The sequence below is a fragment of the Hypanus sabinus genome (assembly GCF_030144855.1).
Source record: "Hypanus sabinus isolate sHypSab1 chromosome 1 unlocalized genomic scaffold, sHypSab1.hap1 SUPER_1_unloc_14, whole genome shotgun sequence".
In the NCBI taxonomy this organism is placed as follows: Eukaryota; Metazoa; Chordata; class Chondrichthyes; order Myliobatiformes; family Dasyatidae; genus Hypanus; species Hypanus sabinus.
In genome coordinates, this window is record NW_026778908.1 from 333,643 (window position 1) to 357,601 (window position 23,959).

General features: G+C 46.7%; 1 protein-coding gene across 1 annotated transcript in view; it reads left to right on the forward strand.

Annotated features, from left to right (window-relative positions):
* LOC132385387 (high affinity cGMP-specific 3',5'-cyclic phosphodiesterase 9A-like) overlaps positions 1 to 23,959 on the forward strand; it is a 266,175-nt gene that overhangs the window by 209,127 nt on the left and 33,089 nt on the right. The window lies entirely within an intron of this gene.

Genomic DNA, 23,959 nt, shown 5'->3' on the forward strand with positions numbered 1-23,959 from the left:
TTCTTGCTGATGAGACCCACCACGGTCGTGTCATCGGTGAAACTGATGCTGTGGTTCGAGCTGTGTGTTGCAGCACAGTCGTGGATCAGCAGAGTGAACAGCAGTGGACTGAGTCCCCAGGCTCAGTGTGATGGTGTTGGAGATGCTGCTCCTGATCTGGACTGACTGAGGTCTCCCAGTCAGGAAGTCTAGGATTCAGTTGCAGAGGGAGGTGTTCAGGCCCAGTAGGCTCAGCTTTCCAATCAGTTTCTCAGGAATGATTGTGTTGAATGCAGAACTGAAGTCTATGAAAGTATGTGTCATTAGTAAGACTTGGATGGTGCAAGGGCAGGAATGGCTACTTCAACTGCCAGACTTTAGATGTTTCAGAAAGGACAGGGAGGGAGGCAAAATAGGTGGGGGCGAGGCACTGTTGATTAGAGATAATGTCATGGCAGCAGAAAAAGTGAAAGTCATGGAGTGATTGTCTACAGAGTCTCTGTGGGTGGACATTAGGAATAGGTGTTTTTTATAGACCACCCAATGGTAACAGGGACATCAAGGAGCAGAAAAAGGGAGACAGATTCTGGAAAGGAGTAATAATAACAGGGTTGTTTTGGTGGGAGATGTTTATTTCCCAAATATTGATTGGCATCACCCTAGAGTGAGGGGTTTAAATGGGGTGGAGTTTATTAGGTGTGTTCCGGAAGCTTTCTTAACACAAAGCCTACAAGAGGAGAGGTTGTACTTGATCTGGTATTGGGTAATGAACGTGGTCACGTGTCAGGTCTCTCAGTGGGAGAGCATTTTGGAGATAGTGATCACAATTCTATCTCCTTTACCATAGCATTGGAGAGGGATAGGAACAGAGAAGTTAGGGAAATGTTTAATTGGAGTAAGGGAAAATATGAGGCTATCAGGCAGGAACTTGGAAGCATAAATTGGAAGCAAGTTTTCTCTGGAAGAAATGTGGCAAACGTTCAGGGGATATTTGCGTGGAGTTCTGCGTAGATACATTCCAATCAGACAGGGAAAGGATGGTAGGATACAGGAACCGTGTTGTACAAAGGCTGTTGTAAATCTAATCAAGAAGAAAAGAAGAGCTTACGAAAGATTCAAAAAACTAGGTAATGATAGAGATCTTAAAGATTATAAGGCTAGCAGGAAGAATCTTAAGAACAAAATTAGGAGAGCCAGAAGGGGCCATGCGAAGGCTTTAGTGGACAGGTTTAAGGAAAACCCCAAGGCATTCTACAAGTATGTGAAGAGCAAGAGGATAAGATGTAGGAGAACAGGACTAATCAAGTGTGACAGTGGAAAAGTGTATGGAACCAGAGGAGATGGCAGAGGTACTTAATGAATACTTTGCTTCAGTATTCAATACAGAAAAGGATCTTGAGCATTGTAGTGATGACTTGCAGTGGACTCAAAAGCTTGAGCATGTAGATATTAAGGAATACAATGTGCTGGAGGTGTGGGAAAGCATCAAGTTGAATAAGTCACCGGGACTGGACAGGACGTACCCCAGGCTACTGTGGGAAGTGAAGGAGATTGCTGAACACCATTAATGAGGACGGGGAGGTTCTGGAGGATTGGAAGGTTGTGGATGTTCTACCCTTATTCGAGATAGGGAGTAGGGATAGCCCAGGAAATTATAAACCAGTGAGACTTACTTCAGTGGTTGGTGAGTTGATGGAGAAGATCCTGAAATGTAGGATTTATGAACATTTGGAGAGGCATAATTTGATTAGGAATAATCAGCATGGCTTTGTCAAAGGAAAGTGGTGCCTTACAAGCCTGATTGAATTTTTTGAGGATGTGACTAAAGACATTGATGAGGGTAGAGTCATAGATGTAGTGTATATGGATATTAGCAAGGCATTTGATAAGGTATCCCATGCAAGGCTTATTGAGAAAGTAAGGAGGCATGGGATCCATGGGGATGTTGTTCTGTGGATCCAGAACTGGCTTGCCCACAGAAGGCCAAGAGAGGTTGTTGTCATGGCCCCTTCTGGCAATCCCCCACCTTGCAAGTTACCTCAGGAATTGGGCCTCAATCCCCTCATTTAGTTTCCAATCATTCCCAGGTTCCACTAACTACACACATTTGCTTTCCATCAGCAAATGCAGGATAAAAACCCTGTGTTCACAATAAGGAGCTGCCAGTTCGTTGGTCAACTCTGGTGTGAGTAACCTTGTTTCATGGTTCTTAGGACTGCCAGTTCAAAGTCTGGCATTGCTCCTGGATACTGAGTCCACGCTCTCTATGTCAAGAATGCCTCCCAACTCTGCCTCCATGCCCATGTTCTGCACTTGGGTTCATCCACCGCCTCGCTTGTGTAACAGTTGTAGACGAGTTACATTCTGCATGGAGGCCGGTGACCAGTGGTGTGCCTCAGGTATCTGTTCTGGGACCCCTACACTTTGTGATTTTTCCTAAATGGACTGGATGAGGATGTAGAGGGATGGTTTAGTAAATTTGCTGATGACATAAAGATTGGAGGTGTTGTGGATAGTGTGGAGGGGCGTCAGAGGTTACAGCGGGACATTGATAGGATGCAAAACTGGGCTGAGGAGTGGCAGATGCAGTTCAACCCAGGTAAGTGTGAGATGGTTCATTTTGGTAGGTGAAATATGATGGCAGAATATAGCATTAATGGCAAGACTCTCGGTACTGTGGAAGATCAAAGGGATCTTGGGGTCCGAATCCATAGGACACTCAAACTTGCTATGCAGATTGACTCTGTGGCGTACAGGGCATACAGAGCATTGGCCTTTATGAATTGTGAGATTGAGTTTAAGAGCTGAGAGGTAATGTTACAGCTATATAGGACCCTGGTAAGACCCCACTTGGAATGCTGTGCTCAGTTCTGGTCGCCTCACTACAGGAAGTACATGAAAACCATAGAAAGGGTGCAGAGGAGATTTATAAGCATATTGCCTGGATTAGGGAGACTGTCTTATGAGAACAGATGGAGTGAACTCGGCCTTTTCTCTTTGGAGTGACAGAGAATGAGAGGTGACCTGATAGAGGTGTACAAGATAATGAGAGGCATTGATCGTGTGGGTAATCAGAGGCTCTTTCCCAGGGCTGAAATGGCTAGCATGATAGGGCATAGTTTCAAGGTGCTTGGAAGTAGGTACAGAGGAGATGTCAGGCCTAAGTTTTTTTACGCAGAGAGTGGTGAGTGCGTGGAATGGGCTGTCGGCAGTGGTGGTGGAGGTGGAAATGATAGGGTCTTTTAAGAGACTCCTGGATGGATACATGGAGCTTAGAAAAATAGGAGGCTATGGGTAAGCTGAGGTAGTTCTAATGTAAAGACATATTCGGCACAGCTTGTGGGCCAAAGGATCTGTATTGTGCTGTGGGTTTTCTCTGTTTCTGTGTTTCTCCTAGTCATTTAGACAGGTTACAGTCACTTTCTTTAGAAATGGAATGAACGGTGTTGTCTTGAAAGCTGGGGGACCAATGAGCATTTGCATTTGACAGATGTTGAATATATTATTAGCACCTCAGTTATCTGAGCTGTGCAGTCTTGGAACCCAACCTGGTCTATTATCGGGCCCTGCAGCTTTGCATGGGTTGACTTGGTCAGGGTCTTACCCACCTCAACTTCAACCATACGGAGCATCGGATTTACTGGGGGGAAGGTTGCCTGTGTAACCAAGTCTACTGATTCACCACCCTCTGGCTAAAGACATTTCTTCATATCTCTGTTTTAATTGGGCCTTCCTCTATTCTGAGGCTGTGCCCTCTTGTCCTGTAGGCCCCACCATGGGAAACATCCTTTCCACATCTAATCCGTCTAGGACTTTCAACGTTCTAAAGATTTCAATGAGATCCCCCCTCATACATCTGAATTTCAATGAGTACAGACCTTGAGCTGTTGAATGTTCCTCGTATGATAACCCTTTCAATCCCAGAATCATACTCCAATGCCAGCACATCTTTTCTTAGATGAGGAGCCCAAACTGTTCACAATACTCAAGGTGAGGCCTCACCAGTGCCCGATAAAGCCTCAGCATCACATCCCTGGTCTTATGTTCTAGGCCTGTTGAAATGAATGTAAACATTGCATTTGCCTTCCTCACCACTGACTCTACCGGCAAGTTAACCTTTAGGTGCTTTGCACAAGGACTCCCAAGTCTCTTTACATCCCAGATACTTGGATTTTCTCCAAGTTTAGAAAACAGTCTCTACATATATTTCAATGACCAAAGAACATGACCATGCATTTTTAACATTGTATTTCCTTTGCCATGCTCTTGCCCATTCTCCGAATCTGTAGCCTTCTGTATAAGTCCTTCGAATTAGTCCTTCTGTAGCCTCTCTACTTTCTCAAAATTACCTGCTCCTTCACCCATCTTCACACCGTCAGCAAACTTTGTAACAGAGCCATCAATTTCATCATCCGAATCATTGACATATAACGTAAAAAGAATCGCTCTCAACACTGACCCCTTTGGAACACCACTGGAACCAACAGCCAACAAGAAAAGGCTCCCAAGTCAATCACTGCTTTATCCATGCTACAATCATCCCTCTAAAACCATGGGCTCACAGCTTGTTAAGCAGGCTCATGTGTGGTACTTTGTTAAAGGCTTTCTGAAAATCCAAGTTCACAAGATTCCATCATTTTCTGCCTCCTTTTGTGATTGGAAAATGTTGTCATTGTAGCCAAGCTGCCATAATGTAATTCTCCATGGATTAATTTGGCTCTCTGAGGTGGGTGGCTCTTGAACATGAAACACCAAGGAAAATCTAAGCAACACCCACAAACTGCTGCAGAAACTCAGCAGATCAGACAGCATCTGTGGAAATGAATAAACGTTTCAGGCAAGACCCTTTATCAGGACTGAAAAGGAAGGGGTCAGAAGCTGGGGGAGGGGTTTACAATCTATCAGGTAATAGACAAGTCCAAGTGATGGGGTAGATAGGTGAGTGGGGAAGGGTTGATGAAGTAAGAAGCTGGGACATGATAGGTGGAAGAGGTGAAAGGTAGAAGAGGAATCCAATAGGAGAAGAAAGTGGGCCACGGAAGAAAGGAAAGGCAGTGGGGAACCAGTGTGGTGATGGACAGGTCATGTGCGTGGGGGAGGGAATGAGAAGGGCTTCCAGAATGTGTAATGAGGAATAAAACTAAAAAGAGGAGGTGGTTGGGTGGGGGAACGGGACAGAGGGGAATGGTTACCAGAAGTTAGAGAAGGGCAACACGGTATCATAGTGTCAGCATAGCATATTGCAGCATCAGCAACTGGGGTTCAGTCCATGCTACTGTCTGTAAGGAGACTGTATGTCCACTCTGTGACCTCATGGGTTTCCTCCCCCAAAAATGTACGGGTGACAGAGAGAAAGTTGTGGGCATGCGATGCTGGAGACTGTTGAGGCCTGCCCCAGCACAATCCTTTGACTGTGTTGGTCATTGACACAAAAGATACATTTCATGGAATATTTTGATGCCTCGATGTACATGTGACAAATAACCTTCATCTTTAGAAATTTATGCTCATGCCATCGGTTTAGAATATGAGGTGTTTTCCTCCAAACTGCATTTGTCATCGAGTCATGGACAGACATGTTGGTATGGAATGGGAAATATGAAAAGGAGGATACAAAGAAGGCAATCACTCCCCCATCACTATCCACCACCTCGGGATGCCCCAAAACCTGACAGCCAATGACGAATGCTCGATGTGTGGGCACTAGGAGCCATGGAAGCCAATGTGCTCACACCTCAGTCACCACATGAACGGCAGCAGTTCAACGTAGTGGGTCACCTCTACCTTCCTGTTAGGTCAGAACCCACATACTGAATAAGAAGAGAGCAGAATGGCGTTTGTGGAACAAACTGATTTCAGAAACCTCCATTTCCCTGTGCTCTGATTGGTCAGAAATACACTCAGGGGTACCTCCTGTATCAAATAAAGTGACCACTGAGTGTATGTTCATCGTCTCCAGCTGCTGTAGCCCATACACACAAGGTTTTACATTTCATGCAAGCCACAACTATAATTTGTTGCTTCCTGTCAGCTTGAATCAGTCTGACCATTCTCTTCTGAATTCTCTCATTAAGAAAGCATTTTACCCACAGAACTGCCACTCAGTGGATTTTTTTGTTTTGATTTTCACAACTTCTCTGTAAACTCTAAAGACTGTTGTATCTGAATATCCAAAGAGATCAGCAGATTTGCCACCCCATCTGGCACCATCAAGTATTCAAAGTCATTTAGATCACATTTGAACAACAACTGAATCTCTTGACCACATCAGCATTTCTAATGCATTAAGTTCCTGAACATGATTGGTTGATTAGATATCTTCATTAATGAGCAGTGTACAGGTGTACTTAATAAAGTTGCCTCTGAGAGATCTCACAGACTGTGTTCTTTACTGTGACCTTACAGACTGTGTTCTTTACTGCAATCTCACAGAGTGTATTCTTTACTGCGATCTCACAGACTGTATTCTTTACTGTGATCTCACACATTGTATTCTTTACTTTGACCTCACAGACTGTATTCTTTACTGCGAACTCAGACTGGATTCTTTTCTGTGACCTCACAGTTGTATTCTTTACTCTGTTCTCACAGAGTGTCTTCTTTACTGTGATCGCACAAACTGTATTCTTTACTGTGATCTCACAGACTGTGTTCTTTACTGCGATCTCACAAACTGTATTCTTTACTTTGACCTCAGTCTGTATTCTTTACTGTGATCTCACAGACTGTATTCCTTACTGTGATCTCACAGACTGTATTCTTTACTTTGACCTTAGTCTGTATTCTTTACTGTGATCTCACAGACTGTATTCTTTACTGTGATCTCACAGACTGTATTCCTTACTGTGATCTCACAGACTGTATTCCTTACTGTGATCTCACAGACTGTATTCTTTACTGTGATCTCACAGACTGCATTCCTTACTGTGATCTCACAGACTGTATTCTTTACTGTGATCTCACAGACTGTATTCTTTACTGCAATCTCACAGACTATTCTTTACTTTGACCTCAGTCTGTATTCTTTACTGTGATCTCACAGTCTGTATTCTTTACTGTGATCTCACAGACTGTATTCTTTACTGTGATCTCACAGACTGTATTCTTTACTGTGATCTCACAGACTATTCTTTACTGTGATCTCACAGACTGTATTCCTCACTGTGATCTCACAGACTGTGTTCTTTACTGTGATCTCACAGACTGTATTCCTTACTGTGATCTCACAGACTGTATTCTTTACTGTGATCTCACAGACTGTATTCTTTACTGTGATCTCACAGACTGTATTCTTTACTGCAATCTCACAGACTGTATTCTTTACTGTGATCTCACAGACTGTATTCTTTACTGTGATCTCACAGACTGTATTCTTTACTGTGATCTCACAGACTGTGTTCTTTACTGTGATCTCACAGACTGTATTGTTTACTGCAATCTCATAGACTGTATTCTTTACTGTGATCTCACAGACTGCATTCTTTACTCTGTGGTTTCATAGTAGAGGAATTCTAATAGCTGGACACACTGTTTCAGATTTGGAGAAAGTAAGAAAGTTAGCAATTCGCTGTCAATCCAAACAAAATTTCTCGATGCACCAGAGAAACCATTCTAATGAATGCATCACGGCTTGGAATGGCAACGGTGTGGCCCAGGATCACAAGAAACTGCTGAGAGTTGCGGACATAGCTGAGCACATCCCCAAAACTAGTTTTCCCTCCATCGACTCTGCCTACACTTCCCACTGTCTCAGTAAAACACCCAGTATAATCAAGGACTCCACCATCCTTGGACATTCTCTCTTACACTCCCTTACATTGGGGAGGAGAGATGAAAGCCTTAAACACGTACAGTATCACCAGGTTCAAGGACAGATTCTATCTCATGTTTATAACACGACAGAACTGTTCCCCAGTACAACAGGTTGGACTCTTGACCTCACAATCGACAGGAGCTCGTTATGATGTTGCACTTTACCGTTCACCTGCACTGCACTTTCTCGGTAACTGTTACACTTTATTCTGAATTGTTATTGTTTTGCCTTGTTCTACCTCAATGCACTGTATAAGAATTTAATCTTTTTTAACAAGCCTTTCACTGTACCTCTGCAGATGTGACAATACCAATACCATCCTTTTACACGCGGATCCCATTCTATTCTCCCACTTTCCCAATGACTACCCCCACCCTCAGATTCTACCACTCACACACACTCTGTCCAATCCCAATTGCAACTCCACAGTGAACTGAGCAGTCCATTCGTACACAGACCGAGACCAGACAATATTCAGATACCAGAGACGGCAGACGCTGGGATATGGAGCACTCGCCATCTGCTGGAGAATTTAGCGAGTCCAGCAACATGTGTGATGGGGAAGGAATGGTCAACGTCTCACGTCCAGACCCTGTATCAGAACTCAGAGTGGACGGAGAGAGAGTACTCAGGGTGAATGGGGTGATCGGGTCCAAAGGTGGTTAGGAAGATTGGCTTTATTTGTCAAATGTACATTGAAACATGCAGTGAAATGCGCCATTCCCGTCAACGAGTAACACCGCCCGAGGATGTACTGGGGCAGCCCGCAAGAGTCGCCATGCTTCTCGCGTCAGCATAAAATGCCCACAACTTACAAACCTGAACTCGTGAGTCACTGGAATGTTGGAGCAAAACTGGAGCACATGGTTATGGCGTGAACATAAAAATTACTTTCTGTGGGGGAAATTGAACCCCCTCCCCCTCCCCGGAGGTGATTGGGAGGGAGGTGGTGAGAGAGAGGTTTGTTGATGGGAAGAGTGAGCCTGGTAGCGGAATCGCAGGTAGATTCTCTACAAAGGAAGCTCTGAGAATTACATGTCTGATTCCGCCTGGCTCATCTACAACTCCGGTTGAATGAATAATTAGATTTTCCTTTTTCAGTTGAACACTCCCTTTCCGATCCAACTCCTGTCTCTGTATTTTTGCTCTCTTCCCTCTCCACCAGGCAGTCAGCCCGGTCAGAACTCCCACTGTACGTCTCTAAGACTCATGGATAGGTAGCTTAGCCAAACTCAGGAGTAGATTGACCAGTACATCCTCCTCCCTCCCTATTTACTGGATGAGCAAAGATAACGAGGGTGGGGTTAAAATGCGACCAGAAAGCAAGAAAGGGCCCCTGGATATGTTTGAATAGGGGCTGCAGCCTCGCACAATCCCTGTTTAGATGATACGTCGTCCCTTCCAGCCCGCGGAATGGACGGGTGGCCGGGAGATCCGTGTAGAAAGTGATGAACTTGTTGCAGAGCACAGCTCTATGGAGCACACTGTACCCCAGGTCCCTGGTGTATATGGGAAGGGCACCCCCGTAAATAAACGTCCACTGGGGACATGGCCACTCACCGCACCCGCCTCCACTCCCAGGTGGAAAAACTGACCGCGCTGCATTTTAGGCCGCCGCGTATTTTTGTTTTGGGTTTATTTTGGTGTAATATGTTTATTACAAATTTCATTCTACAATACGACGACAAACTCAACAATTAGCATAAAAGCTGACACTGATTAAGTTAAACAAACACGTCCTACAAAACACATTTTACGTTACTTCAATAGATACCGTAACTTAGATAAACACAACCACAGGCTAAGTTAAGCTAAAATATTCCCATCCTGATCTCGGATGACATTTATCTCCTGCAGTTCCCAACGGCCCCGGAAACCTCTGTGGTACTCGTGGACACCGCGTGTTACCTCTCCACGGTTACCCGGGCGCGGACATACCACCCGGAACATCGTCAGGCAGCCAGCCCGGGCAGAAACCTCCGCTGCCCTCCGCTAGGACCCGCGGATAGCAATGTTTAGCAGCCCCGGGAACTAGTTTTCCAGTATATACCCCTCCCTCCTTACCATGCCCCCGCCCTCAGGGTGGGGCTACAATGCAACCCGAGAGGAGCAGCCTCTTCAGATATCCGACTAGGGGCTGCAGCCTCGCACACTCCATGTACATGTGATACTCGGTCTCTTCCCGTCCGCAGAAGCGAGAGGCGGCTGGGAGATCCCCGTACAAACTGATGAAATTATTACAGCGAAAACACACACACACACCCACACACACACACACACACACACACACACACACACACACCCACACACACACACACACACACACACACACACACACACACACACTCACACACACACACACACACACACGCACGCACGCACACACACACACACACACACACACGCACACACACGCACACACACACACACACACACACTCACACACACACACACACACACACACACACACACACACACACACACACACACACACACACACTCACACACACACACACACACACACACACACACACACTATCCTGGAGGAACTCAGCAGGACAGGCAGCATCGATGGAAAAAAGTACAGTCGTCGTTTCGGCCTGCTGAGTTCCTCCAGCATTTTGTGTGCGTTGCTTGGATTTCCAGCATCTGCAGATTTTCTCATGTTTGTGAACCTATTACAGGTCACCGGTCTATGCAGCACCCCCAGCACCCCCTGATGTACATGGGAAGGACACCCCCGTAAAAGGACTTCCCCTGGGGAGACCCTCCTCTTTCGCAGGAAAATTTGACCGCCGCTGCGTATCGAAACGCTGCAAGGGCTCGTTCATGTTTGCAAAAACATACATAAGTTATAAATTCAAACCACAACAGTCAGATTACAAACAGAAGCCAGACAAATTATGACTAACACTTCCCCATCCTCATCGAGGGAACCATTTTCTAATACATTGTACGAGTATGTCACCAGGTGCGGATAACGGCCCAAGTGCGGAGTGAGAGACACTGAAACAGGTCGATAGTTCACAGACTTTATTGCAAACAGTGTTAAGGGAAAATAAACAATAAGCGCTATGCCAAATAGGGCCGTTAACTAAAACTCAAGTGGGAACCGAAGCCGACATTGCGGCTGAAAATAAAATCTAAACGTTAAACGAATGCCGCGAGTCTTCGAAATCAGTTGACTCAAAAGTCCAATTTCTCAGGGGAAAGGTGCGGCACTTTCGGGTGACGTAGAGTTTGTGCTGCAGGGGTTCGGTGGGTGGAGGGGGAGCCTCAGAATACTCTTCTTCCGCCATCAGAAGGGGGTGAGGAAGACGGGGCAGAGTGAGGAAGCCCCCGACCGCAATAATTGAAATAGTGGTCTATCCCGGGGGCGGCATTTTGCTGTTGATTGTAAAACGTAACTTAACATTAACTAACACATAGTCTGCAGACGTAAGAATGAAAAGGCCCTGCATGCTCTATTCTTGCAAATATTTGAATATCAATGTCAGATCACAGAACAGAACGGCACAGTGCAGACCTTTCGATCCACATAAGAACAGGAGAAACAGGAGCAGGGGTAGTCCATCTGGCCCGTCGAGCCTGCTCCGCCATTCAATCAGATTATGGCGACCTGACCACGGACTCATCTCTCCCTACCTGCCTTTCCCCATAATCCTTAATTACCTAACTATGCAAAAATCCATTCAAACTTGTCTTAAATATATTTACTGAGTTAGCCTTCACTGCTTCATTGGGCAGAGAATTCCACAGATGCACCACCCTCTGGGAAAAACAGTTCCTCTCCATCTCCGTCCTCAATCTACTCCCCCGAATCTAGAGGCTCTGTCCCCTAGACGAGGCTATCTATCAGAGGAAACAACGTTCCTGCCTTTATCTTTATCTTAACTATCCCTTTCATGATTTTATATGTTTCCAGAAGATCTCCTTTCGTTCTTCTGAAGTCCAGCGAGTCAATATTTCCTCATCGTCCAATCCCTTCATCTTCTGGAATCAACCTGGTGAATCTCCACTCCACCGCCTCCAAAGCCAGTCCATCTTTCTGCAAGTAACGAGACCGGAACTGCACGCAGTACTCCAGGTGTGGCCACACCAGGACCCTGAACAGTTGCAACACAGCTTCCCTGCTCTTAAATTCAATCCCTCTAGCAATACAGTCCAACATCCCAACAGATAGCCGGCTACGCCTGCAAACCAACCGTTTGTAATTCAGACACAAGCACACCCCAGTCGCTCTGCACAGCAGCATGCTGAAATTGTTTTACCATTTAAATAATAAACTGCTCTTTCAATATTCGTTCCAAAGTGGCTGATCTCACATATACCAACATTGTGTTCCGTCTGCCAGACCCTTACCCACTCATTTAATCTATCTAGATCTCTCTGCAGGCTCTCTGTATCATCTGCACAATTTGCTTTCCCACTCAATTTTTTATCATCAGCAAACTTAGTTACGCCACATTACGTCCCCTCTCCCAGATCCACGATGTAGGACTGACACTTTAACTTTCTCCTTCCTTCCATTATTTTATCCATGTATATATCCGAGAGACGTTTAAGTGTCCCTCATGAATCTGCCTCTATCACCACCCCTGTCAGCGCGTTCCACGCACCCAACCCCTGTGACATCTCCTAAAATAAACTACCTGTGGTAGTAAAGGTTGTAAAATAAACTACCTGTGACGTCTCCTAAATATTCCTCCAATCACAATAAAATTATGCGCCCTGGTTTTCGCCAAATACGAGGAGAATATAAAAACAAATATCCTCGCTCTTTGTTGTATCTTAGGGGAGCGGTGGCCCTATTGTGACGGGAACAACCGCCGAGTGACCGTCCGATGTTCGGAGACCTCTGTTGCGCAGCAGCCTGCTCCCCCTAACCCACCACCGGTCTCGCCTCGCTCCCGAAGCAGCTCGGAAGGCGGCTCCGACACGGAGATGCCACGCTCCAGCCTGGCGTCCGTGCTAATCCTACTCGCCGTACTGCCGAACCGGGGACGCGCCTGTGTGACCTGTGACCGGAGGCTGTGGTGCAAGTTTCAGGAGATGATGGACCGCTGCCTGGTGGTAGCGAACGAGCAAGAATGTTCTTCACGGCTGAATCCTCTCGTCAGCTACACCAGGAACTTCAAGATGGGTAAACACAAGAGATTGTGGAGACGCTGGAAATCAAGAGCAACACACGAAAAATGCTGGAGAAACTCAGCAGGTCAGGCAGCACCTATGGAAATCAATAAATAGTCGACGTTTCGGGCTGAGACCCGTCTTCAAAGCTGGGACGGAATGGGGGTAGAAGCCTCCTGGCACTTACCCTGTAAGCATGACTTGCTACACCTCCACCCTCACCACCCTTCAGGCTCCCAACTAGTCCTTCCAGGTGAGGCAACACTTCACCTGGAGTCTGTTAGTGCCGTCTTCTGTATCCGATGCTCCTGGTGTGACCTCCTCCACATCGGTGAGTCTCGACACAAATCTGGTGACTGCTACGTCCGCTACAAATGGCATGATTTCCCGGTGGCCCCCATTTCAATTCTGTTTCCCATTCACAAACGAGTGGCTGTACATGGCTTCCTCTGCTGACAAGACAAATCTAAATCCGGGTTTGAAAAGCAACACCCCATATTCCATTGGTTAGCCTCCAACACAATGGCATGAATATCGATTTCTCCAACATCCAGTAAATTCTCTCCCTGCCCCCTTTCATTTTCTATTCCACATTCTGGTTATCATCTCACCTTTTCTCCTCGCCTGCCCACCAACACCCTCTGGTTCTCCTCCTTCTCTTTATTACATAGTGTAGTCTCCTCCCCTTTCAGATTCCTTCTTCAACTATCACCTCCCAGCTTCTCACTTCATCTCCCTACCCCCCCCTTCACTCATCACCTTTTCCTTCACCTGATTTCCCCTATTATCTGCCAGCTTGTACTCCACCTGCCCCCCACCCAGCTACCTTCCTATTCTGATATCTGGCTTCTTCCTTTCCTGTCCTGGCGAAGGGTCTCCAACCGAAACGTCGAATGTTTATTTCTCTCCAGAGATGTTGCTTTACACGCTGAATACCTCCAGCAGTTTCTGTCTTCAAGATGGGTAAAAGCTCCCAGCGTGGAGATGGGACAGTGGCAATGGGAGAGGGATGAAGGCGAGAAGAGGGGCGGTTTAACGGGTCAACTCTCCAACTCGAGAGCTACTGGGGTCATAATCCAGCCAGATATCTTGGTGATAGTGAGAAGGGGGCAAATGCTGCGATATAGAGAGTGTGGAGTGGCCACTGAAGGAGGGATAGTGATGAGGGTGTATTGGGGGACAGGGTGAGGAGGGAGCACCGTGGGAGAGGCGGTGAGGAGTAAGTGCTTGGGTAGGTCGGTTTGGGAGCCCTGAGGGACGGTCGGTGAAGAGGGATCACTGTGGGAGGGAGTGGTGAGATGGGAGCACTGTGGGAGGGATGGTGAGATATGAGTCCTGTGGAACGGACGGTGAGGAGGGGACGCTGAGCTATTAAAGTTCAGTTAGGGTCGGGTGTGTGCCTGGCAGTGCAGCACACTGAGTATGTGCCCTGGCAAGAGTCAGGCTGTCCTGGAGGAAGGTTAAACCGGTGTTTGGTTGAGATACAGTAGTCACTGCTCTGGAGTTAATCTCACCACAGTTATGACCCAATCTGTCTCTTCCTCCCGTTAGTGTACACAGAGACAATGATTAATTCATTCCTGGAGCTGATGGATTTGATTTATTCTTTCATGTTTACCCTGGGTAAGTTGTAGTTCTAGATATAATGCTCGGTCTTGTCGAGGAAATGGGCTGATCCAGCGGGAGGGCAGCAGTTTCTAGTGGCTCTGTAAAAAGTCTGGGAATCACCTCCATATGACTGTAAAGTAAAATTGTTCGCTCGCAAAGTCTCCTTATCTGTGGGTCAGACCCACACCGGAAGCACCATGAATAGTTCCAGTTTCCGTATCCCGGAGTCAGACCCACACCGGGAACGCCTCCCCTCCGACACCCTACCACCTCTCCCCGAGTAAGTGGACTGCAGTGAGGAGGGAGCACCGCGCTACAGGAGGGGAAGAGGAGGAAGCGCCACATTGCGGAAGGGAACTCGGAGACGTTCCTCACTCTTCCGTTCCCACTCAGAGACAGACAGTGAACATCGACACAGACAGCGAAATGCGTCACTTGCGTCATCGTTTGCGATGTCCGGGCGCAGCTCACGAGCGCCGCTACGCGCCCGGTGCCAGCATAACATCCACACAATTTATTCATTTTGATCCTCCCATCCAGGGAATGTGGGGAAACTAGATGAAACCCAGGGTTTGTAGCTACAAACTCCTTGCAGTCAGCGGCAGGAATCGAACCTCGGTGAAGTCTATTGTCATTCAAACATATAAATGTTTACTGCGGAACGAGCCCCGGTTCTGCTTCATCGGATCTGATCCCCGGGACTCACCCCACCACTGTTCCCCGGGACTCCCTCCACCCCTGATCCCCGGGACTCCCTCCACCCCGATCCCCAAGCGGACTGCAGAGGAACGATAGTGCAGGCCTGTCCCTGAGCGAGAGAACCAACACTGTACATTGGGGTCTTGTTGTTCTGTCCTCTTGGAGTTCAATGTGTATTGATGTTTGTTCGCAGATGGATGTATGAAAGACTGGAGTTTAACAATTATTCTCTCTCTGCAGGCTATGAACCATTAGATATGTCACATGCCTTTATTCAGATGAAATTGAAGGAAGGTCAGATAAAATTCTTTTCCCAAGCTCATATCAACAATTCCTGTAAATTACTGATTTAATTCCCCGTGAAAATTGAAATGCATCTATGGATGGTCTGACCCAGTTAGGAGGAAAGTGTTGGGGAGATACTGGGCTGTGGGAGGGGCGGTGAAGAGGGAGCGCTGGGCTGTGGGAGGGATGGTGACGGAGTGTGTGACAGCGCAATGTGCTGTGAGGCAGGACCGCTCATCCCAGTGACAGAGTTCCTCTTGTCCTTACCTACAACCCCATGAGTCTTTGCACCCAACACATCATTCTCCGCAAGCGATGCAAGCGGCCAAGGTGCTACAGCTGTCCATCACCTCCTCCCTCACCTCCAATCAGAGCCCCAAATACTCCTTCAAGGTGAGGCAACACTTCACCTGTGAATTTGCCTGGGGTGTCTATTGTATCCGCTGCTCCCGATGCCCCATCCTCTATATTGGTGATACCCATTGTAAATTAGGGGGAAGATTCACTGAGCACCTTCACTCTATCCACCACAAGCATAACTTCCCAGTGACCCAGCATTTTAATTCTAATTCCCATTTCCGCTCCAACATGTCGGTCCATGGTCTCCTCTTGTGCCGCGATAAGCCACACTCAGGGTAGAGGAGCAACACCTTATATAACGTGTAGCCTCTAATCTAATGGCATAAGTGTCGATTTTTCGTCCAATAAAAAAATCTGCCCTTCTCTCTTCTTCTATTCTTCTACCTCTTCTCACCAGTCTATCACCTCCCGCTGTGCCCCTTCTACTTCCCTTGCTCCTCTGGTTCACTCTCCTCTCCTATCCGATTCCTTCATCTCCAGCCCTTCACCTTTCCCACCTACCTGGCTTCACGCATCACCTTTCCCACCTACCTGGCTTCACCCATCACCTTCCCGCTATCACCCTTCCCTACCCCCTACTGTTTTAATTTGGTGACTTCCCTCTTCTTTTCCATTCCTGAAGAAGGGTTTGGACGGGAAACGTCGCCTTTGTTCATTTCCATAGATGCTGCCTGACCTGCAGAGTTCCTCCGGCATTTTGTGTCTGTTGTTTTCGATTTCCGGCATCTGCAGAGATTCTTGTGTTTATACCCTGCTAATCGCACACTTTTGGAACGTGGGGGAGAACCGGAGGACCCGAAAGGAACCCACTCGATCACGAGGAAAACGTACAAACTCCTCACCCACAGTGTTGGAATTGAACCAGGTCGCTGGCGCTGTAATAGTGTTCCGTTAACCGTTACACTGCCGTGCTGCCCACTGAATCGCTGAGTGTAGATGTTCGGGTTCCTATAACTCCTCCCCGATGGTTTTAATGAGAAGAGGACATGCCCTGGTGGTGAGGGTCCGAGTGATGGATGCTACCTTCTTGAGGCACCGCTTCTTGAAGACGTCCTCGATTATGGGAACGGTTGTGGCCGTGATGGAGCTGGCGGAGTCTATAACACTCTGCAGCCCCTTTCCATTCTGCAGAATGCTCTGCACCGTACAGCTGTAGGGATTTGCAAGTGTTTAGCGACATTTAAAATCTCGACAAGCTCCCAACGAAGTGGAGTCACTGGATAAATGTTTCGGAAGGTGAGAGTGGACATTGACACCCGAACAGAATGCTCCTGTTTCCCCGCTTAGTGTATAAGAATATAGACTTGCAGGTCCTGTCATCCACTGATCGTCTTCTCCTTCTCCTTCCCAATCCCAGCTGTGTGTGGCGCCGACTGCTGTGAGTATCAGTTATTTTTAAACCAAATTCCAAATTAACACATTTTCATACGTGTGTTGTGTGGGGTTATTAATCCTCCCCGTCTCTGTGAGCCCCTCGTCCCTTACACCACTCCTTGTCTCTGTGACTCCTTCTGGTCCCTACAACCCTCCCCATCTCGGTGACACCGGCTAATTCCTTCACCCTTCCCCGTCTCTGAGCCCCAATGCTCCTACAACTCCCTTCTCTCTCTGACCCCGCCTTGTTCCTACACCCCTCTTCATCTCTGTTTCCTATACCACTCCCGGTATCTGAGCACATTTGACCCCTGCAGACATTCCCGTCTATGACCCCCTCTAGTCCCTACACTACACCCTGCCTCTGTGACGCCCTTCTGGTCCCTAAAGCCTCCTACCGTGACTATGAACCCCATCCCCATCCTCATCCCTTCACCAGTCCCTGTCTCTGTGCTCCCCACTGGTCACTATGTTCCTTCCCGGCTCCTACACCCCTCAGTATTTTCGATATGCCTTCCGTCCCCTACATCCCTCCCCGTCTCTGTGACTCCCTACAAATCTTCCTCAGTCTCCTCCTTCCTCTAATTCCTTCATCATCAAGGACCCCCACCATCCAGACCATGCTCTCATGTCGCTGCTGCCATCCAGCAGGAGGTACAGGAGCCTCGGGACCCACACCAGCAAGTTCAGAAACAGTTATTAGCCCTCAAACATCGGGCTCTTGAACTAGAGGGGAGAACTTCATTCGCCCGTCACTGAACTGTTTCCACCATCTATGGACTCAAGGACTCTTCATCTGATCTTCTCCATATCTGTCGCTTATTTACTTATCTATTATTTTTTTCTCAGCTCAAGCTGGTAAAGCCTGAGGTGCGGACATAGCCAAGCACACTCATTTCTCAATAGCTAGGAACTTTCTGACTGTACTAGTGATGTGTTGCCTTTATGGCAGTTATTTAGTTTATAATATTTTCGCTTAGTAATTCATTTGTTAGTATTTTCTAGTTAGAATTAGAATTGTTTAAAGTATATTCATTGCCTGTAAAAGGTACCGGCATGCGATGACGTCACATCCGGTTTCGCCGCGTCTTATGGGGAAATACCGGTTTGGGATCGACGCGAGGGCGGGGGCTCGCACTAGGCAGACCCGTGCAAGAAGTTGTTTTGCAGGCATTAGAAATCACAGTGAGAGCAACGCTGTAAGTTAATAGATAATCGATATGTTGAATTAAAATGTTAACGCCGATCCCGTTAAAAGTAACGACAGCCGATAAGGTTTATGTTTTCGTTAGTTAAAGAGTTGCGGATAGTTTGTGTTGAAGTGTATTCAATGCGGTCAATGGCGTAGGTAGATTCTAACTGTATGCTGCACTTTAATGCAATGTAGTTGTAGTTTACTTTTACAAGTATTTACAATGTAAATGTGATATCAAGAAGGGAACAAATACTGTATCAATCTTCTATTGTTTTATCAACAGTTTTCACCATACGTTAATGTGAAGAGTGAACACTGAATGGTTAATCTTACTGCGACCTTGTTTCATTGACCACGGTTTATCTCGGCGTTTAATTCGGCGTTTCATTACACCCGAGCGAGAACGCTACAGTGAAAAAGCGGCATTATCAGGTGTTTCAAGTGCTGCAATGTCATCTCGATCCAGCATCAAGTCGATGCCACCCAGCGACAAGGGCAGTAGGGCATCATCAAGTAAGGCCGCCCAGGCAGGAGCTAAAGCAGATGCCGCCCATGTGCGGGTGGACTACGCCAAGCGATCAGTAAAACTGAAAATGGAAGGGGCTGCCAGAGAAGCCAAAATCCAGAAGGAAAGGGCTGCCAGAGAAAAGGAAAAGGCCGCCAGAGAAATGGAGGTGGCCACCAAAGAAGCCGAAATCCAGTTGGAAATGGCAAGGATATCGGCAGAGTTGGAAGCGCTGCAGCTAGAAGGAGAAGAAGAAGCTGCCAAGGTGGAAGCAGAGTACATAGAAGAAGCTGAAGGAATGCATGATCTGGCCGACGTAAGATCTACTTCAGAAAGGTCCAGATTGGAACGCACAAGCGACTATGTCCGATCTCAAAAGGACAGGAAGGCTCGTCCATGTCATGAGGAACGTCAGGGAGGCCCGATTGCATCACATCCATACGAGGAAGACAATTTACCCTTGCGACTCCGCGATGAAGTCGAGAATGAAAGAGCTGATGACAAATACTTCTCGACACCAAACTTACAAGATTTGGGGAGAAGAGATGCAGAGGTCGAATTCAGGATAGCGAATTCCATAAGAAACGTACGCTCTCAGTCATATACGCACCAACGTATTTCCCCAGCCCGAATGCCACTTACAGTTGATCCCATGATGCAGTATTTAGCACGACGGGATCTCGTCACTTCGGGACTGTACCGGTTTGACGATAAACCTGAAAATTACCGTGCATGGTACTCCACATTCACCAACGATATCGACGGAGTCCAGCTCAGAGCAACCCAAAGGTTGGACCTTATGGCGAAATGGCTGGGAAAAGAATCATGCGACCAGGTGAGACGCATACGTTCAGTGTACATCAACAAACCCGAGCTAGCCTTAAGAAAAGCATGGGAGAGACTTTGGGAGGGTTATGGGGCCCCCGAAATTATTGAAGCGGCGCTATATCGACATCTGGAAAACTTTCCTAAGGTGTCAGCCAAAGATCACATGAAGTTAAGAGAACTCGGAGATTTACTCATCGAGATCCAAGGCGCCAAAGAAGAGGCTACTCAGCTGGTCTAGTATACCTAGATACTCCATCCGGGATTAGACAAATCGTGGACAAACTTCCATTTGGGCTGCAGGACAGGTGGCTGTCTGTTGCCTCAGAGTACAAGAAAGACCACGATGGTCGATTTCCTCCCTTTAAGCACCTCACGAGGTTTGTGTGCAAGGAGGCGAAGAAGCGAAACGACCCTAGCCTCACGGGTCCAGGAAGCAGTACGATTTACACCAAGCCAGGTAGATCCTCTTCGAATACTTTCAACATTGATAAACCCGTCTCAGTGCTTAAGACTGAAGTCTTTACAACTAACCACGACCCTGGCAAGAATTGTCCATTGCATAACAAACCCCACCCCATCAGAAAATGCAGAACGTTTAGGGAAAAACCCCTTGAAGAGAGGATGGCCCTTCTCAAGGAGAAAAGAATATGTTTTAAATGCCGTTCCTTAACCTTTCACTTTGCTAGAGAGTGTACGATCGCCGTGAAGTACCCGGAATGTGATAGCACTAATCACGATGGGGCCATGCATCCCGGCCTGTCACCGCAAACCGACAACGCTCCTTCACCCCCACAACAGGACGGCGGGGAGGGAGAGGCTCACTCCAGGACAACAGTTGTCAGCTTGAGCTGTACAGAAGTTTGCAGTCAAGCTCGGTCAAGCCGTTCTTGTTCAAAGATCTGCCTCACTAAGGTGTACCCTAAAGGAGCCAAAGACAAGGCCATCAAAGCCTATGTAATTCTGGACGATCAGAGCAATCGGTCACTAGTCAGTCCAGAGTTCTTTAAATTGTTCAACATTGGGAGTGAGCAGTTCCCATACTACCTTAGAACTTGCTCAGGCAACGTGGAAACTCATGGAAGGAAGGCCGAAGGCTTCCAGCTCGAGTCCCTGGATGGTAAAGTTGTCATCTGTCTCCCTCCGCTCTTAGAGTGCAATGAAATCTTGAATAACCGCACTGAGATCCCGACGCCAAGTGCGGTGCTACACCAGCCACATCTCCACCACATCGCCAAACACATCCCAGGACTGGATCCAACAGCAGAAATACTCCTGCTATTAGGGAGAGACGTTCTCCAGGTGCACTAGGTTAGGCAGCAGGTCAATGGACCACACGACGCCCCCTTTGTGCAACGCCTGGATTTAGGCTGGGTGGTGATAGGAGAGGTGTGCCCTGGCAATGTACACAAACCAACGGTTAGCACACTCAAGACCAATGTGCTAGAGAGTGACAGCCTTTCAATTTTCCAACCCCGCACAAGTGTCCCGTGTATTAAGGAAGCACGACAAGGCGTTAACAAATGCAAAGTAACCGACGAGACGCTGGGCCAGTCAGTCTTCGCTCAAACTGAGCACGGTAATAAACTTGCTCAATCAGCTCAAGATGCCATTTTCTTAAAAATGATGGACACCAAAGTCTTCAGGGACGAAGCAAGTAATTGGGTCGCCCCACTACCCTTCAGAGAACCACGCCAGCGGTTGCCAAACAACAAAGAGCAGGCGGTCAAGCGGTTCATGTCCTTACAAAAAACCCTGAAAAGGAAACCTGAGATGCAGCAATGCACCCGATTGACCCACGAGGTGCTGTGTACCCTAATGGCAGAGGTCACAGCCATTATAAATGCACGACCACTCCTACCTGTGTCTTCTGACCCAGAAAACCCCTTCATACTCTCGCCATCAATGCTCCTTACGCAGAAGGCAGGAGCTCCCCCTCCACCAGGAGACTTCTCAGACAAGGATTTGTACACAAATCAATGGAGACAAGTCCAAGCTCTGGCAAATCGGTTCTGGTCTCGCTGGAGACAGGAATATCTACCCTTGTTGCAACACAGACAAAAGTGGACAGAACCCCGCAGGAATCTTCACGTTGGAGACTTAGTCCTGCTCAGGGACAAGCAAATCGCCCGCAACAGCTGGCCAATGGCCAGAATCACTGCTACATTCCCTAGTGGGGATGGACATGTCAGGAAGGTCGAGTTGAAGACTACCGACCAAGGCGATGTGAAAGTTTACCAAAGGCCAGTTACAGAAGTCATTCTACTTCTACCTAATGACTGATTTAGAGATTAAGTTTTGTATTCTGTTCATTGTGACCTTATGAAGATCAAGCGGGGAGTGTGTTGCCTTTATGGCAGTTATTTAGTTTATAATATTTTCGCTTAGTAATTCATTTGTTAATATTTTCTAGTTGGAATTAGAATTGTTTAAAATATATTCATTGCCTGTAAAATATATCGGCATGCGATGACGTCACAGCCGGTTTTGCCACGTTTTGTGGGAAAATACCGGTTTGGGATCGACGCGAGGGCGGGGGCTCGCACGAGGCAGACCCGCGCAAGAAGTTGTTTGTATGCATTAGAAATCACAGTGAGAGCAACGCTGTAAGTTAATAGATAATCGATATGTTGAATTAAAATGTTAACGCCGATCCCGTTAAAAGTAACGACGGCCGATGAGGTTTATGTTTTCGTTAGTTAAAGAGTTGCGGATAGTTTGCGTTGAAGTGTATTCAATGCGGTCAATGGCGTAGGTAGATTCTAACTGTATGCTGCACTTTAATGCAATGTAGTTGTAGATTACTTTTACAAGTACTTACAATGTAAATGTGATATCAAGAAGGGAACAAATACTGTATCAATCTTCTGTTGTTTTATCAACAGTTTTCACCATACGTTAATGTGAAGAGTGAACAGTAAATAGTTAATCTTACTGCGACCTTGTTTCATTGACTACGGTTTATCTCGGCGTTTAATTCGGCGTTTCATTACACCCGAGCCAGAACACTACAAGTGATGTTTAGTATTGTGGCTTTCTGGATATGTACATCAATACTGCGGTGTCGGCCTCATTGTTTAATGTTATTGTGTAGTGACTCTGGGATGATACCAGTCATAGATATTACTATTGGGATAATGTGTACCCTGTTCATATTCCATAGTCTTTCAAATTCTTGTGTTAGTTCAGCATATTTCTGTCTTCACGTATTGGTTTATGTATGTTGTGTGTCTAGAATGGCTATATCTATTCAGTAAGTTGTTCTTGCTTGTTTACCCTGTAATATCGGCCAGTTATTATGGATTGTACTATCTGTCATAACAGATCGGTAGTAATATCATTTGTGGCATTCTGACTCTTAAACTGAATCAGGCTTGAGTTTATAATAACGAATTGTGTCTTTTATGGATTTGTATTTTAATCAATATTTTAGTGAATGGCGATTGTTCCCGTGTAAGTAATCAGATTGAGTTAAACTGCAGCAGGATCCTGTAATGTGTTGGAATGTTTCTCGTTTCTCGTGACGTTTTCTGCACTTATTGTCTTGAGATTGTTGGTCTTTTACTGTGTAATTTTGATGCGTTCTGTTTGGTCCACTTGGTCCTGTATTGCCATAAAGAACTCCTCTATGTCTGGGAAGAGGTCTCCAGCTCTGAGCCAGGCATTCGACACTTCCTCGTCGACATCAGACCGCTCAGACAGTGGGGATGTCTTCCATAGACAGTCGTGCTCTGCTATCGGTTAACTTTTTCCTCTACGGTGATAATTTCATTTTTCTGGGTTGTACTTTCTGTGGCGAATTGCACAGCTTGCATGGACTGCTGAACCCTGTTGTAATGATGAAAATATATCCTTAGAAGTTTTATCTGGCTGTTGTGTGATTTTATGTTTGTTTTCCTTCTTCTTCGTTCTGTCCCAGGTAGTGTTAATCTTCGTGTGTTTCCGAAAATTTGTCATTTCAGTTCCAATTTTTCCTTGCAAATTTTCCAGATCGGTTTCAGACCGATATATTATATTTACTCTGAATGCCCGCAATAAAATGAATTTCAGGGTGCCTATGCTGACGTAAATGTAATTTGATAATAAATTTACTTTGGACTTTGAATTTTAGCTACTTCACCCTCCTCCAGTCCCCATCGCTCCTCCACTGAGCGCGCCCCGAGTTCCGGAGTTCCTTCACTGACAC